The following is a 15081-nucleotide window of genomic DNA, read 5'->3' as shown; positions in this document are numbered from 1 at the left end:
ACTAAGTTATATCTGGTGTGCTTGAGATAAAACAAATCAAATAATTGAATACTAGGGCTTTGCTGACTATGACGTTTGATTGCAATGTAGCATTATGGCTAAGTTAGGAGAGTGGTCCAAAAAGTGAAGAGAAGAGATCATTTCCTTGTACAAACAAGGAACAATGGCTGCATTACCTGGACATGGTGGAAAGAGGGCACATATACCAGCTGTCAACAGATTCCCGAGGAGGTAGATGGTCAAAAACCCTCCACTGACTGCATAAGACCTGCAGCAAGATTTGGTGGCAGCAGGCACTGAAGTTTATGTTTGTACCAGAAAGCGCATACTAAATGTCATCCCCGAACTCCAAGATATACACTTCTACTGACATAAAAGCACAAGGAAAGTCACCTCCAATATGATCCACATAAATAAGCTACAGAAGGTTTTGGATTCTGTTTTGGAGAAAACCTAAATTTTTTTTTAGCTTTATCCTGTGGCACACATATATATCACAGGTTCACATGGCAAATGACTGAATTCATATGTGCCCCACATATAAGACTTAACAGAGGTCAGAACCCCCTATTTCCATACCCCAAACCAGACTCCCTTCTATTTCTAAACTGTAAATCAGACTCCAAAGTACCACTTTACAGAACTCAAACGCAACATTAAAGAGATTTTCCGATATCTTCCACTCTGATGGCAGTTAGGGGAAATCATGTAAAAAAAAAGAAGAAAAACCCACATACCTCTCCATTCACCAACTGTTCCATCGCAGTTCCTGTTGTCCTCCTGGTCGGACTATGTTTTGTTGGGAGAGGCCATAGTCAAGTAATGGCTCCCTATGAGGAGGGTTACCCAAAATTGAATGGGGACCCTCTAAAGTCCAAGATATTAGGGACCATGCCAAGTAGTAGATTGCACTCCTATCAGCAGGTAAGGCCGTGGGTGGGAAGCTCTCCTTCATAAGACCAAGGCTAGCAGATCTAATGTGGTCTTTCTACTTCACTTTCCACAGGCTGTATGGGTCGTGCAACCAGAACTTTGAAACAGAAGGGAGAGGGGTTTGTGCTAAGTAAAGGAGGACTTTTCCAGGTGGCACCCGCTTAATTAAGTGCAGTCTCTTGTTGGGCACCAAGCTCTGGTACTCACAAGTTTGCTTGTGGTTTGAGTTTGTTGATGGGAACACACATGGCGAGAAAGAGGTCTACAAAGGCCTAGATTCTGCAAATTATTCTTAATATCAGTTTCCATTGAATCTCTCCCAGATGGAGGTGGTCCTGAGCATAGCATTACTCTCCGTGGCCAACGTGCTGTGACTAAGACCAAGTCGGAGGTGCTGATTCTGCCACCAACCGCTCGCCAAAACAGAAACATGTCTACTCACTGCACGGCTACTCTCAGCTCTCGCCGGACTTCTCCCCTTCCTGTTCCTGCCATGCCCATCACATGTGCTCTGCTGCCAGTTAGTAATAAGAGAAGACAACCTGTTCATTCAACTGTAGGCAGCAAATACCCACAATACACACACATTAGGACGGTGATCATCATCAGTTACATTTAACAACATTATTATCCTACAAATCGTGCTGCTGTCAACCCCAGTTGTGCTACTGCCTCTCTGTGCTCAGAGACTACTGCATGAACAGCAAGGGAGGTGGAGGAAGAGGCATCTGAAGAAGGAGCAGGATGAGGCTGACTCTTTGCCCTTTGACCCAGATGGGGTCCCCAAAGCAGTGGGTGGTGGAAGTTCATGTGACTGTTCATACACGTTGTGATCTTCCAGATGACCGCTCTTCTGTTATCACATGTGGTTTCAAAGAATGCCCAGGCTGCACAAGTCCTGTGAGTAGACGGAGCTGTAGGCCTGATGTTGGTGCTGCGGTGACTAGTAGTAGCTGATGATGATGGTACAGCACTTATATTTGGCTGCTACACCCTACTCGCTGTCTTTCCAAGGCGTTGCCCCACAATGTCCAGCTCTACCTCCTCCTGTTGCTGCTCCGCAGGAGGGAGAGTACCCTGCATTCGTCCAGGATGTCTGTGCCAATAACCATGATGCAGCTGTCAATCAAGGCTAAGGGGAAGGAAGGGACTTGTTATTTGTATAGTGCCAACTTATTCTGCTTTTCAGGTAATTTTTTTATTTATTTATTACCCCCCCCCCCCACACCAAGCTGGGTACTCACTTTACTGACCATGGAAGGATGGAAGCCTGAGTCAACCTTGAGCCGGCAGGCTGAACCAAGCGGGGATTGAACTTGCAACCTTCAGGTATGAAAATTTGTACATTGTACCACCATCTAGTGGAACAAAATGCAATAATTGCCATTACAGCTCTTACACTATGGGAAGGGAATCAGAAGATAAATTGTTTCCCCATCCCTCAAACCCTCAGCCCCAATCCTTCACATCTATTCCTCACATTTTTCCACCTGCTCTATGTCCTGCCAATAAAGGTTCTTTGAATTTGATAGAATGATTAGATAGATAGATAGATAGATATGGGATGGATAGATAGATAGATAGATAGGAGATAGATAGATAGATAGATATGAGATAGATAGATAGATAGATAGATAGATAGATAGATAGATAGATAGATAGATAGATAGATGTGACATTAGGGGGTTAGGATTAGTCACAACTCAGGATTGTCACCTTCGCTACACAAGATGGTTGGTGTCACTTTCAGGAACACACTTTACAATGGGACTTTCTTTATACCTGACACCTGCGTATTTTATTCCATCACAGCAAAGGTTTACAGCACTCCACAATTTGACAGTAAACTGAAAAACAAATAAGCCCTGGCCTTCTGGCCTCTAGCTATACATCAGGCATGGCACTAACTCACAGGCCTACTGCCATCACATAACACATCAACATAAACTCCATTATCCATTTTTGGGCTGCAGTATAGGGGGTGTCTTATCTCTCACAGATAGGGTGGCAGAGCAGGATAACTCTAAACTCCGGTTTAGGATTGTGCCTTATCTGGTTAAGAAGGCTTGAGGTGTAATGAGTTGTTCTTTGTATTAATCCAATTAATCATATATCCTAGATGTACTGGAAATACCAGCATTAATATTTTATGAAATGCTTATTCATGTACACACAATAACTTTACCATGACTTACTGTAAAATGCTTATTGTAATTTGATTGGATGCTGAGGGGGCAAAGTGAGCATGTGATCAGCCTATGTCAAGTTTACTATATAAGATGTATTCAATAAACATTGACTGAGACACCATATTGTTGTCACGTGTTTCCTTCTCTGATGTATCGTAATAATAATTAGGCATACCTGATACCCATTGAGTAACACCTAAATTGATTACTTTAACAGTTCTTGGTGGAGAATGCGGGCAAGTGGAATGTTGTAAGGATTCTCAGGTTCTCTGGACAACAGATACCAGACAGGCCACTTGTTCTTTTGTGCATTGTCTGTCTCTGTTGTCTGGATAAAAGGTACAATCCTTTGTTTCTGTTTCACTTGCGGAATTATCAATCAGTGTATTTTCTGTGAATGAATAGATGATGTCTGGACTATGTGTACTGATTTTGTAGTGCTTGTTTGTTATACAAGCGGGATCCAAAAATTCTTAAAGTTTTATATCATTGGAATGTATGATGTTCCTTGTTGAAAAGATAGAATAGTTTGCACAATGAAATGCCCCACCTTTTCTCATGAGTTTTTCTATGCATGCAGAGTAGAGATGAGCGAGTATACTCGCTAAAGGCAATTGCTCGAGCAAGCATTGCCTTTAGCGAGTATCTCCCCGCTCAAAACGAAAGGTTCGGGTGCCGGCACGGGGGATCGGTGAGTAGCGGCAGTCAGCAGGAGGGAGCGGGGGGGAGAGGGAGAGAGAGATCTCCCCTCCGTTCCGCCCCACTCTCCCCCGCAGCTCCCTGCCCGCCGCCGGCACCCGAACCTTTTGCCTTGAGCGGGCAGGTACTCACTAAAGGCAATACTCGCTCGAGCAATTGCCTTTAGCGAGTATATTTGCTCATCTCTAATGCAGAGTTAAAACCTTTGACCCTGTGTGCATCCTGACAGAAACTGCTGGTATATGGAGAAATATTTTGCCTGATGAATTGGGGTCATACAAAGTGAAGCCTACATTTCAGCTTGGACTTGTTAATGCACATAAATAACCTGTACAAATGAATGTAACAGTATGTGCGACAAACATTGCTGGATAGATGTACATTGAAACCTTCAATTACAGTCTCATACTGGTCGAATGGTGTTTATCCAGTTTAATGGCTACCTGATTATTATGCTAATTGGTAAGGGGAGTCTGGAATTCCAGTAACAGGTTTAGACCTCTGGGAAGTGCTCTTTGGATTGTTAGTCATTCTGGGAAGGACAATTGCAGCAGAAAATCAGAATGAGGGCTCTTTCCCGCGAACGGATATACGGCGACAGAATTTTTAGGTTTTCATGCCTTCTCCGTATAAGCGCCTGAATGGGCGTTTTTCCACTATCACGGCCAGCGTTTTCTCGTCCATTCACCCGACCGCAAGTGTCGTTTTTAGCGAAAAAATACGTTGCACCCTGGAAAACTCTCGCTCTGCCAAAATCTTCGGGATGCCTTCCAGTGTCTATATAGAGGCACCTGTAAGCTTTTTGCAGCGCTGGACTCTGCAAAAATGCCTCCCCCTCTCTTCTTTTTCCCTGCTCCCATAGGAGTCTATGGGACCTGCCGGCGTATGTTGGTCAAAAGATAGTTCTAGAACAATCTTCTTGGCCACCGTATGTACGCCGGACGTATTTCGGACGCTTATGTTCCATCTTTCACGGTGCTGACGTATTTACGTGCCGTATAATCGCCCATGTGAACAAATGCATTGGGAACCAATGCTTCACATGGGTAGCGTATATACGCCCAGGTGTGAAAACGCCAGCATGGACTACCTGCATGATCACGCAGGATAAGTGGCTTGATAAAGGCCAATTAATGGCCGAAACGTTGCCTTTTATGCGCTCCATGGAACAATAAAGTATTTTTTCTATCTACAACTACTTGCACCAATCTATGCTGCCACAGTTATTTACATTTTGATCATACGGTGGTTGATGGTTCACAACCTGGTCGTGGCTGTTGCATTTCTACATATTGAATGTGGTTCCTCCCCTATGGGAGTTTATTTGCCATTTTTCGAGTGCTGTTGGTTTACATTCTTCTATGGGTGTGAAAACGCGGCGTATATGCGGTCATGGGAATGAAGCCTTAGTGGAACTCTAGATTAATTAAATAAGACTTTGAGGAAGCTTTCGTTAAAGTATACCATTCAGGGAATTATATTTTATGCTTACACATGAGCTGGGATGAGTTTAATGTCTGTGGGACAGAAATGACCCAGTGTAGGCCAGGCTCAATTATCTGACTAATTATGGACACTATGGGAGTGCCAAAGAGAGATGGGTATGCCCAAAACTGGTTGTCTTGATGTAGAGAAATGAAGGAAATTCAAAAGTGAAGCAAGTTTAAGAAGAGAATGTAGAGGTTGGATAGCAGGTTGTGTTGTAAAAAAAGAAGTGGATAAGTTAATTAAAGCATCACAGAAAGTGTGGGCTGAAGAATTCAAGGAGTTGAATTAAAAGGATTTTTATGTACAGTGATTTGAATTTGAGATAAAGAAGAGCGGGGCAGCTTCAGTGGGTATGGCCTCAGCCGTGCCTCTGTGTCTTAGAAGTCCCTGCTTGCAAAGATTTGAGATTATGGTCAGCGGATGTGGTGATTAAAGGGGTTGTCCTGCGCCGAAACGTTTTTTTTTTTCTTCAATAGCCCCCCCGTTCGGCGCGAGACAAGCCCGATGCAGGGGTTAAAAAAGAAATCCGGATAGTGCTTACCTGAATCCCCGCGCTCCGGTGACTTCTTACTTACCTTGTGAAGATGGCCGCCGGGATCTTCACCCTCGGTGGACCACAGGTCTTCTGTGCGGTCCATTGCCGATTCCAGCCTCCTGATTGGCTGGAATCGGCACGTGACGGGGCGGAGCTACGAGGAGCCGCTCTCCGGCACGAGCGGCCCCATTCAGAAAAGAAGACCGGACTGCGCAAGCGCGTCTAATCCCGCGATTAGACGCTGAAACTTAGACGGCACCATGGAGACGAGGACGCCAGCAACGGAACAGGTAAGTGAATAACTTCTGTATGGCTCATAATTAATGCACAATGTACATTACAAAGTGCATTAATATGGCCATACAGAAGTGTATACCCCCACTTTGTTTCGCGGGACAACCCCTTTAAAGAAACAATTATGAAATCTGTTATACAGTTCTATTAGGCCGAATGCACACAGCCAGGTCAGATCAGATTCTGCATGCGGGATCTGACTTTGTGCACGGCCAGTGACCCCTGTGTAGCTCTATGGATCTGTATTGCACATGCCCAGTACAGATTTTGCCACGTCGTCGCTAGAAGATGACGGGGATTTAGCTACCTTTCTGCAATGATGATTGCAGAAGGGCCGTGGATTGGACAGCTTCTATTGATTTCAATCAGAAGCCGTTCGCGCGGAATCCATGCTGGAATAGAACATGCTACGATTTTCCCTCTGCGAGCAGAAAATCGCAATTGATTTCTGTCCATGGACATGGAAAAGTGATTTTCTATAGCACGTTTATGGGCAGTATTTGCTGCAGAGTCCGGAGACGGATGCCCGCTCGGATTCCGCAATACAAATACGCACATATGCATTCGGCCTTACTTGTTGTTAGGCCTGCTACCTATGCCACTCTCTTGCTATTCTGGGCAGACATGGGCATTGCTCTGCTCCTTCTGTATGAATACACTTTGTTTCTATATTCTCCCAGCAATGTGCTAGTTAACCCTGCTCACGTGCTATTAGCTCAGCTGCTTAAGTGGCAATCGCCTTCCTATTTAAGGTAGCTGAGCACACTCCACTTTTGCCTCAGAACTCCTGTGTGTTGGATGTGTGCTTGTCTCTCATACTTTGCATTTCAGGGTCGCCTGTTTCAGATCTCTCATGTCTGTTTCATCCTCTACCCTTTCCTCTATCTGTTTATTTTGCATGTCTGTTGCTTTATGCTTTAGGCCTCCTTCCCACGAGCGTGACGGGCTCCGCAGCGTAATATTACGCTGTGAAGCCCGTCACGGCGCCCCCCAGAGCCCCTATACTTACCTGCGGGAGATAGCGTGAAATCGCTTCCCCGCCCACCACCGCCGCGTCACTGCTCGTCACCGCTCGTCACCGCCCACCGCTCTCGCGTCACCAGCCGTGTCACGTGCACGGCCGGCCGTGTCACGTGACGCGGCCGGACCGCGTCATTTGGCGTCATATGACGCTCGGCGGTGGGCGGGAAAGCGTTTTTTCACGCTATCTCCCGCTGGTTACAGCGGGAGATAGCGTGAATGGACGGCTTCCATTGACTGCAATGGAAGCCGTCAGTGCGTACAGCCCGTCCTCACCCGCAGAAAATAGAGCATGCTGCGGGTGAGGACGGGAGAAATCGCGGTGCGTAATTCCGCGGTGGAATTACGCATCGTGAGCATTGAGCTATTAGGTTCAATAGAACCTAATAGCTGCGTGCAACGCAGCGGATTTTCGCCGCGAATTACGCGGCGGAAATCCGTTCGTGGGAAGGAGGCCTTAAGTCTTTGTTTTGCCATTTCTGTCCAGCCTGTGCACCATTCACTTCTCCTTGGTAAGTCAATCTTTTTCTGTGTGTCCTGTTTACTTCTTTGCCCCTGTGTCTTGTCAGGGATAGTCAGCCCCCAACTTCCAGCGCAGGGTCATTCTTCACAGGACAATCACCGCCCTGCTTGTATACAGGGGCCTTCCCATTTTCCAGCTTACCTTAGGGCAAGTTACCTATCCTGGATTTCCCTGCTTCTCTATCCCCCATTCACTGGGGTCAGCTGCTAGCCATTCCAGGTCTGACCTAAAAGCCAGGTCTGGGAGGTTAGCCCAGTGGGTCCACATTCAAAATCTCTAACACTTGTCTAAAGAGAGTTATGTTTTCTTTGTTCTCTAAGAGATCACTGGGAACTGGGATGGGGAATGCCTGCATTGCTTGTGTGAGATGTGAGCTGGTAGACTGTGATATTGTTGCACAAGAGAATTAGGATGTAGTATCTGTCAGTTCTGATCATAAATAATGTGGATCTGTCATTTTTGTGAATCTCTGTGTGTGCATGTGTGAAGGGCCCGTGTATAAGTTGTATGTGGCATTTGTACTGCCGGACATAGAATGTGAGAGACATGCTGAAACAGATAGCCAGGCCATAAGGGGTGGAGCTAGGTGATGTAAGGGGAGGGAGGGAATAAGAGTAAGATTTCTCTGATGTAATAGTTTTGCCCCTCCTTAACACAGACCAGCCTACTAGAGAAGTGCGTGTGCGTGCGTGTGCGTGTATGTGTGTATATATATATTCCACTCAAATGGAGATATATATAATATATATGCACACACACATTCTTGATGCATGCACAATACAATTACATGGTATATTCAATATATTTGGAACCATTTTTGAACTACTATTGAATTATAATGCTAAAACAGTAATGAGACAATTGTGTACTTGACAAGCCAGGTAAGTATATTACAAACGAAATCAAATTAATAACTAAAGGTTACTTAAAGTGTATTACATTTACAATGTAGGTAGATTTTAGTGCCAGAAACCAATTAACCTATTAGAGGCAGACATGCTTACAGTGATACAAGCAATAATTGAGTATACCCCAAATGGTATCAAAGTAACTAGCCCGTAACTAACCAACAGTTAACTACCATTTGTACTTGTTGTTACACACTCTCATGAAAATGTATCTTTTTACATGTAACGAATTGCTGCAATAGTACCAGAGATACTGTGGGCCAAAGACAAAATGGATGTTAGATGATTTGCTGTCACTCCGGTGGATGTTAAAATCAAACCTGGCATACAGCCAACCAACATCAGGTAATACCACCTAAGTGCTGTTCAGAAAGCCAGTATTCATCAGCAGGTTCAGGCCTACCTTGGAAAGGGGATCATAAAAGAATCACATTCTCCTTACAACACTCCATTGTTTCCAGTCAGGAAAAAGGTTGCCAAGGGTAACCTCAAACCATTCTCATAGTCCATGATTTACAAGCAGTTAATATTGTCACAATAGTTCCAAATCCCCATACATTGTTGTCACAAGTTCTGGCCAGCTCCACCTTCTTCACAGTGGTAGATGTTCCAAACGCTACTTCAGTGTACCCCTAAAGAGAATGCCCAGCTCTTATTCACTTCCATGCATCATGGCAAGCAATATTGCTGGTGTGTGTATTGCCGGCGGGTGCAGACGACTCCCCAGGGCAGTACTCTGAGGCCCTGCGGACAGATTTGCAAAGACTGGGTCACAAAATATCACAGCACCTCACTGCTTCTATATGTTGATATAAGTTTTCTATAAGTTTTTCAAGGTTCATCTATTCTTTGTAATCTGGATCAGCTGTCCCCCCCCCCCTTTTCCCTCCCTTCTTTTCTTCTCTGTTCTTTTTCTCGTTTCCTTTCCCCCCCTTTCCCTCTCCTATTTCCCCTCCCTCCCCCCCCTCTTTTTCTTCCTTTTTTCTTTTCATTTTTATTATCCTGGTCTTTCATCATCTTCCTTTTCTGTTCTTTTATTTTCCCTTTTATTTTTCAAATTTTTCATTTTTTTCACACTTTTTAATTTTTAAATTTTTTTTTTCATTTTTTCTCTTTTTTTCCCCCCCTCTTCCTTCTTACTCAGCTGTCTCCAGGTCCTGACTGATTGAGATCAGGGTTCGCCATTATGATATATGCATCAGCATGTTATATGCCTTGGTATGCAATGGCCTATAGCATTTGATAGCCCGCATGCACAGCCCTTCCTGGTTCTATATGCCACACACAACATGGAGCAGCTGAATGGGACATGCTGCCACACACAAGATGGCGCCATACTGCGAGATTTGCCTGGATATCTCACACATGCGCAAACGCCACATTAGGACGCCGGTATCTGACGGATGGGCACGGAGGGATCAGCGTGGCAAAACAACATTTCATGTATGTTTTCAATGTATGCAAATGCACTTTCACCCTTTCCAATCCACTGTCTGACCTCTGAAGATATTATGATTTAAGGCTGTACAGCTCCGATGTTGGTAGACGTCCGTCGGGGTTCTCTTACTGTATATTGCCAGCCTCTCTGCTGTCGGAGTCTATCCAACGTGCCACCTCATGCAGTACTCGCTTTAGCCAGCATATAGCGCCGTTGTATAATGGCAGAAAAAGAGTAAGCCCCCTAGAAAAACCAGGATACAAATTGTATTGGAAAGAGTTCATGCTCATTTAACACACCCTTGCAAGGGTGGAGTAAAGTTTTATGATTGGTTGTCTTGCAATCTGTGGGGACTATTTATATGGCGTATTGTTTTCTTGTGGGCTAGCTTGAAAAAGACCATTCAGGTCGAAACGTTGCTGCCTTCAGTCTTGTCTGTCATGGGAGAATAAAGAAATTTTGCACTCAGCAACTTGTATGCTGCCGCATTACTCACATTACCTGGATACATGCTAGTCATTGCAAAAAAGGTTTTAGCTCCTGAGCTAGAGGAATGCTTGAAAGGCTTCAAATGTCTTGGACACTCCTCAGTATAGAAGGACTCGGTACTGGTGCGTTATGTCTCCACCAGGAACTATGGGTTGAGACATGGCTTATGTGGGTTGAGTTAAAGTGAACGCCCACAGCTGGCAATTGCCTACCTTGCCGCCGGCTCAAGACAGCGCCTGAGACCTGCTGGGGGAACGGGGAGAGCAGGGCCACATTTAGCGGTGCACAGTGCATCCATCATGCGGCGGGGGGGCAGGAGCGGAGGTGACCCGACGGTCACCTACATCCATGTGACAGTTGGTCTGGCTTAAGCAGCGACGCCTCTATCCATGCGTCCATGTGACAGCTGGCCCGGCTTCTGCAGCTGAGGAGGACGGGAGCAGAAATGCGAAGGGAGATGTTACACTGGCAGAGAGAGTGATGGCGGTTCCGGGACCGGAGATGGTTGGCCGCCCGGGGTCGCTGACATCAGCTGAGGCGGCTGGAGGGCAGATGATGGGCAGGCTGGAGGGCAGATGATACGCAACCCCCGGGGACACTGAAAGCTGGGACGGGAGCAGAGATGCAACGCCGCCTGGGAGACAGTGACACTGGGGCCAGGAGGAGAGATGGGAGGCCGGCGGGGAGATTGCCAGTGGAGCCGCCAGCGTACATGGCCAAAGGCCAGGTTGAGGTGTGAGTTTGTGTCTGTGGAGAAGTGTGTGCATCAACCAATCCGCAGCTGTGGCCATCACCTGGCTCTCCCCTATTACTGAACCCAGCCAATCCATGTCTCCACCCATTCTTCCGGTGGAGAGATAATGCACCAGTATCGGGGGACTCTATGATGTGCTAATTGAAGAATTGGGACAATAAATTGTTAAACATTGTAAGATTATTGTTAAGACTTTCAATAAATTAGAGAAACATAAATATTGCTGGAGATGAACACATAGTCCCATAGCTGCAAAACGGATGTCATATATAGCCATTCCCCTGAATATGTTCAAATTAAAATACCTGGCCAACACCCCAAACACATGAGAAATCCTTTACACCTGATGTACTGGCATTATTCCTAGACAGCGTTCTCAGATATGGAATAAAATATAACTTCTCAAGGCTACATCTACTAACTTTGATTGTTACATTACAGGTAAGAACTACAATTCTGGGATGTATTAGAGAAGTATAGAGTCTAGATCACGTGAGGTCATTATCCCCCTCTACTCTTCCTTAGTCAGACCTCATCTGGAATACTGGGTCCAGTTACTGGCACCCCACTTTAAAACTCAAAAGCAAGCTCAGAGAAGAGTTACCAAGATGATGAGCGATCTGCAAATCATGTCCTAAGAGGAACGGTTAAAGGAACTGGCAATGTTTAGATTGCTAAAAAGAAGGCTGAGAGGAGACTTAGGCCTCATGTCCACGGGCAAATTAAGAATGAAAAACCGGAGCGTTTTTCCCCCACGCGGATCCACGCCCCATAGGGATGCATTAGACACCCGCAGGTAGTTAAATACCTGCGGATGTCATTTTTCCCTGCAGGCGCGGGTCCCGCGTGCAGGAAAAAATCCGGACATACTCCATTTTAGTGCAGGTCTCCGCGGGGACGGCTCCCGCAGGCGTCTATTGAAGCCTATAGAAGCCGTCCGGATCCGCGGGAGACCCGCACCTGAATTAAACTCACCTGCTCCGGACGGTACGAGTCTTCCCTTCTTCGCGGCCTGATCTTCCTTCTTCACGGCCAGATCTTCTTTCTTCGGCCCGGCGGGTGTGCCCGGGCCGAAGAAAGGCTGGGCAGACATCTGTCTGGGATGATTTAGTGAACCCTGCACTAAGCAGGGGGTTGGACCCGATGACCCCGGAGGTCCCTTCCAAGTCTACTATTCTATGATTCTATGAATAAATTCTACATGAAATGCTTATTAATTAGAGATGAGCGAGCATTGTCCTTAGCGAGTATCTCCTTGCTCGGCAGAGTAGGTTCGGGTGCCGGTACGGGTGACAGGTGAGTTGGGGCAGTGAGCAGGAGGGAGCGGGGGGGAGAGAGAGAGAGATCTCCCCTCCGTTCCTCCCCACTCTCCTCCGCCGCTCCCTGCCCGCCGCCGGCAGCCGAACCTTTTCTCTCGAGCGGGTAGGTACTCGCTAAGGGCAATGCTTGCTCGAGCAATTGCCCTTAGCGAGTATGCTCGCTCATCACTATTATTAATGCACACACAATATCCTTATGATTTACTGCAAAATGTTTATTGTAATTTGATTGGATGTTTTGATTTGATTTGAGGGAGCAAGGCGAGCATGTGATCAGCCTACGTCAAGTTTACTATATAAGATGTATTCACGTGTTCCATATTCCATACTGTGTCACGTGTTTCCTTCTCCAATGCAATCTAATCATAATTAGACATACCTGATTGATAAAGCTACGATACCTGTTCAGTATCACTTAAATTAAGTTGGTCAGAAGCGGTGTTGTGTCTCCTTAAAGAGAGCACCCAAAAAGTGTTTGGGGATACCTAGGGGGTGAGTGGATATGGGGATGGTATAGTCTCTCCCCAAGGAGAACACGCATAAGGGGTGTGGGGACACCTAAAAGCTAAGTAAGGAGACTTATAAGGCAATGCTCCTCTGGGACATTTATGCAAATCAGAAAGATGGAAAAATACCTCTACAGTGACACCTATTGGATGGCAGCATTCCTTCAATTCAAAGTGACTTTATAAAAAAGCGCTTCTGACCCACATTATAGGCCCCTATAGAGACTTACTGCATACTGATGAGGGGCAACCCCAGCTGTATATCATGGTTTCTGGCTTGGTTTAAAAATCCCAATTATTGTCGACTTTTTTTTATAAGGTCACTTTGAATTGAAGGAATGCTGCCGTTCAATAGATGGCGCTGTAGAGGTATTTTTCCATCTTTCTGATTTGCTTAAGTCATTACTTTTACAATAAATAGAGAAATAGATATAAGATAGATAATGATGAGATAGATTAGATAGATGGAGCGATTACATTATACAGACAAATAAATAGATTAGATTGGACAAACAGAATGATTAGACAGGCAGATATTATGTTTGCACTATATCACAGTATTGTCCAGGCATTATGTATTGGCGCACTAGTGTTATGAGGGTTGAAATTAAGAGGAAAGCTAATAGCAAACATGGATAAAACAGAAGCCCTCTTCTATAATATTACTTGACATACGCAGAAACTCATAGAGCTTAACTTCGGGTTCAAAGCTTCGCAACACTCCAACCTACTTGGGCATTAAACTTAAGTCCTCCCTAGACACACTATACAAATGGAATTACCCCCTATTATTTACCTCACTTAAGTCAGAGATAAAGAGATGGGATCAATCTACCCTTTCTTGGCTAGGACGCATTAATTCAGTGAAGATGACAGTTCTGCCTCGCCTTTTATCTCTTTTTAGATGTTTGCCCATAGAGGACCCCACAACCGACTTAAAGGAAATTCAACAAATTATCTTCTACTTAATATGATGGAACAAAAGATGCAAAATCAAATAAAAAGTTATGCACTATCAGGCCCCGGTCAGACGGCCGTTTTTTGCCGCGATTTGCGGATCGCATGAGGGATGCGCATCCGCAAATCGCGTTACTGGGGCCGAAAAAAAGCTCTCAGCTGTCATTCAATAGCTGAGAGCTGCCCCTGATTGGTCCCTGGCTGAGCCAATCAGAGGCAGCACTCACTCACCCATTCATGAATTCATGAATGGGTGAGTGAGAGCTGCCTCTGATTTGGTGAGGGCTGTGACCAATCAAAGGCAGCCCATTCAGCAGGCGGGGATTTAAAATCCCTGCCTGCTGAATACTACTCAGAGCAGTTCAGGAGAACTGCCGGCCGGCCGCGGCTGAACTCCGTCTGCGGGGACAAGGTGAGTATATATATTTTTTTTATTTTTACACATTGTTGGATGATTTTCAGGGAAGGGCTTATATTTTTAAGCTCTTCCCGAAAATTCATCCCACGCTCGCCGGCAGCCCATTGCTTTCAATGGAGCCGGCTGTATTGCCGGCTCCATTGAATTCAATGGGCAAACATCATTCTTCTGTAACAGCTGTGGCAGAGGAGAATGATTTGTGTAGTATATGTTCTCAATGGGGTCGGCGCTGCTGCCGCCGGCCCCATTGAGCGCATATACAGAACACAAGGAATCGCAGATTGCAGATAGTCGCGATCTGCGATTTCTGTTCTATAATTTATTGGACATAAAAAGCGTCCATGTGTCCGATACCATTGCAAAGCAATGGTTCTATAAAATCGCCGGTCGCATGCGCAAATCGCGCGAAAAATCGCCCGCGTGACCGAGGCCTCATAAGCAAGTCGGAGGATTATCTGTCCCTAACCTGAGAAAATACTATCTAGCAGCTGAGATGTCACAAATCCCCCCCCATTTTTGTGAGTCCAAGGGGACCTCTATGGGTAGATCTGGAGGCCGGCCTTCTGGCCCTGGTGGAACTTAGGGCGGTTTTCAGGGATATAAATATAAAG

The sequence above is a fragment of the Eleutherodactylus coqui genome, chromosome 3 (genome assembly GCF_035609145.1).
Source record: "Eleutherodactylus coqui strain aEleCoq1 chromosome 3, aEleCoq1.hap1, whole genome shotgun sequence".
Taxonomy (NCBI): domain Eukaryota; kingdom Metazoa; phylum Chordata; class Amphibia; order Anura; family Eleutherodactylidae; genus Eleutherodactylus; species Eleutherodactylus coqui.
Note: the sequence above shows the minus strand (reverse complement) of the source record.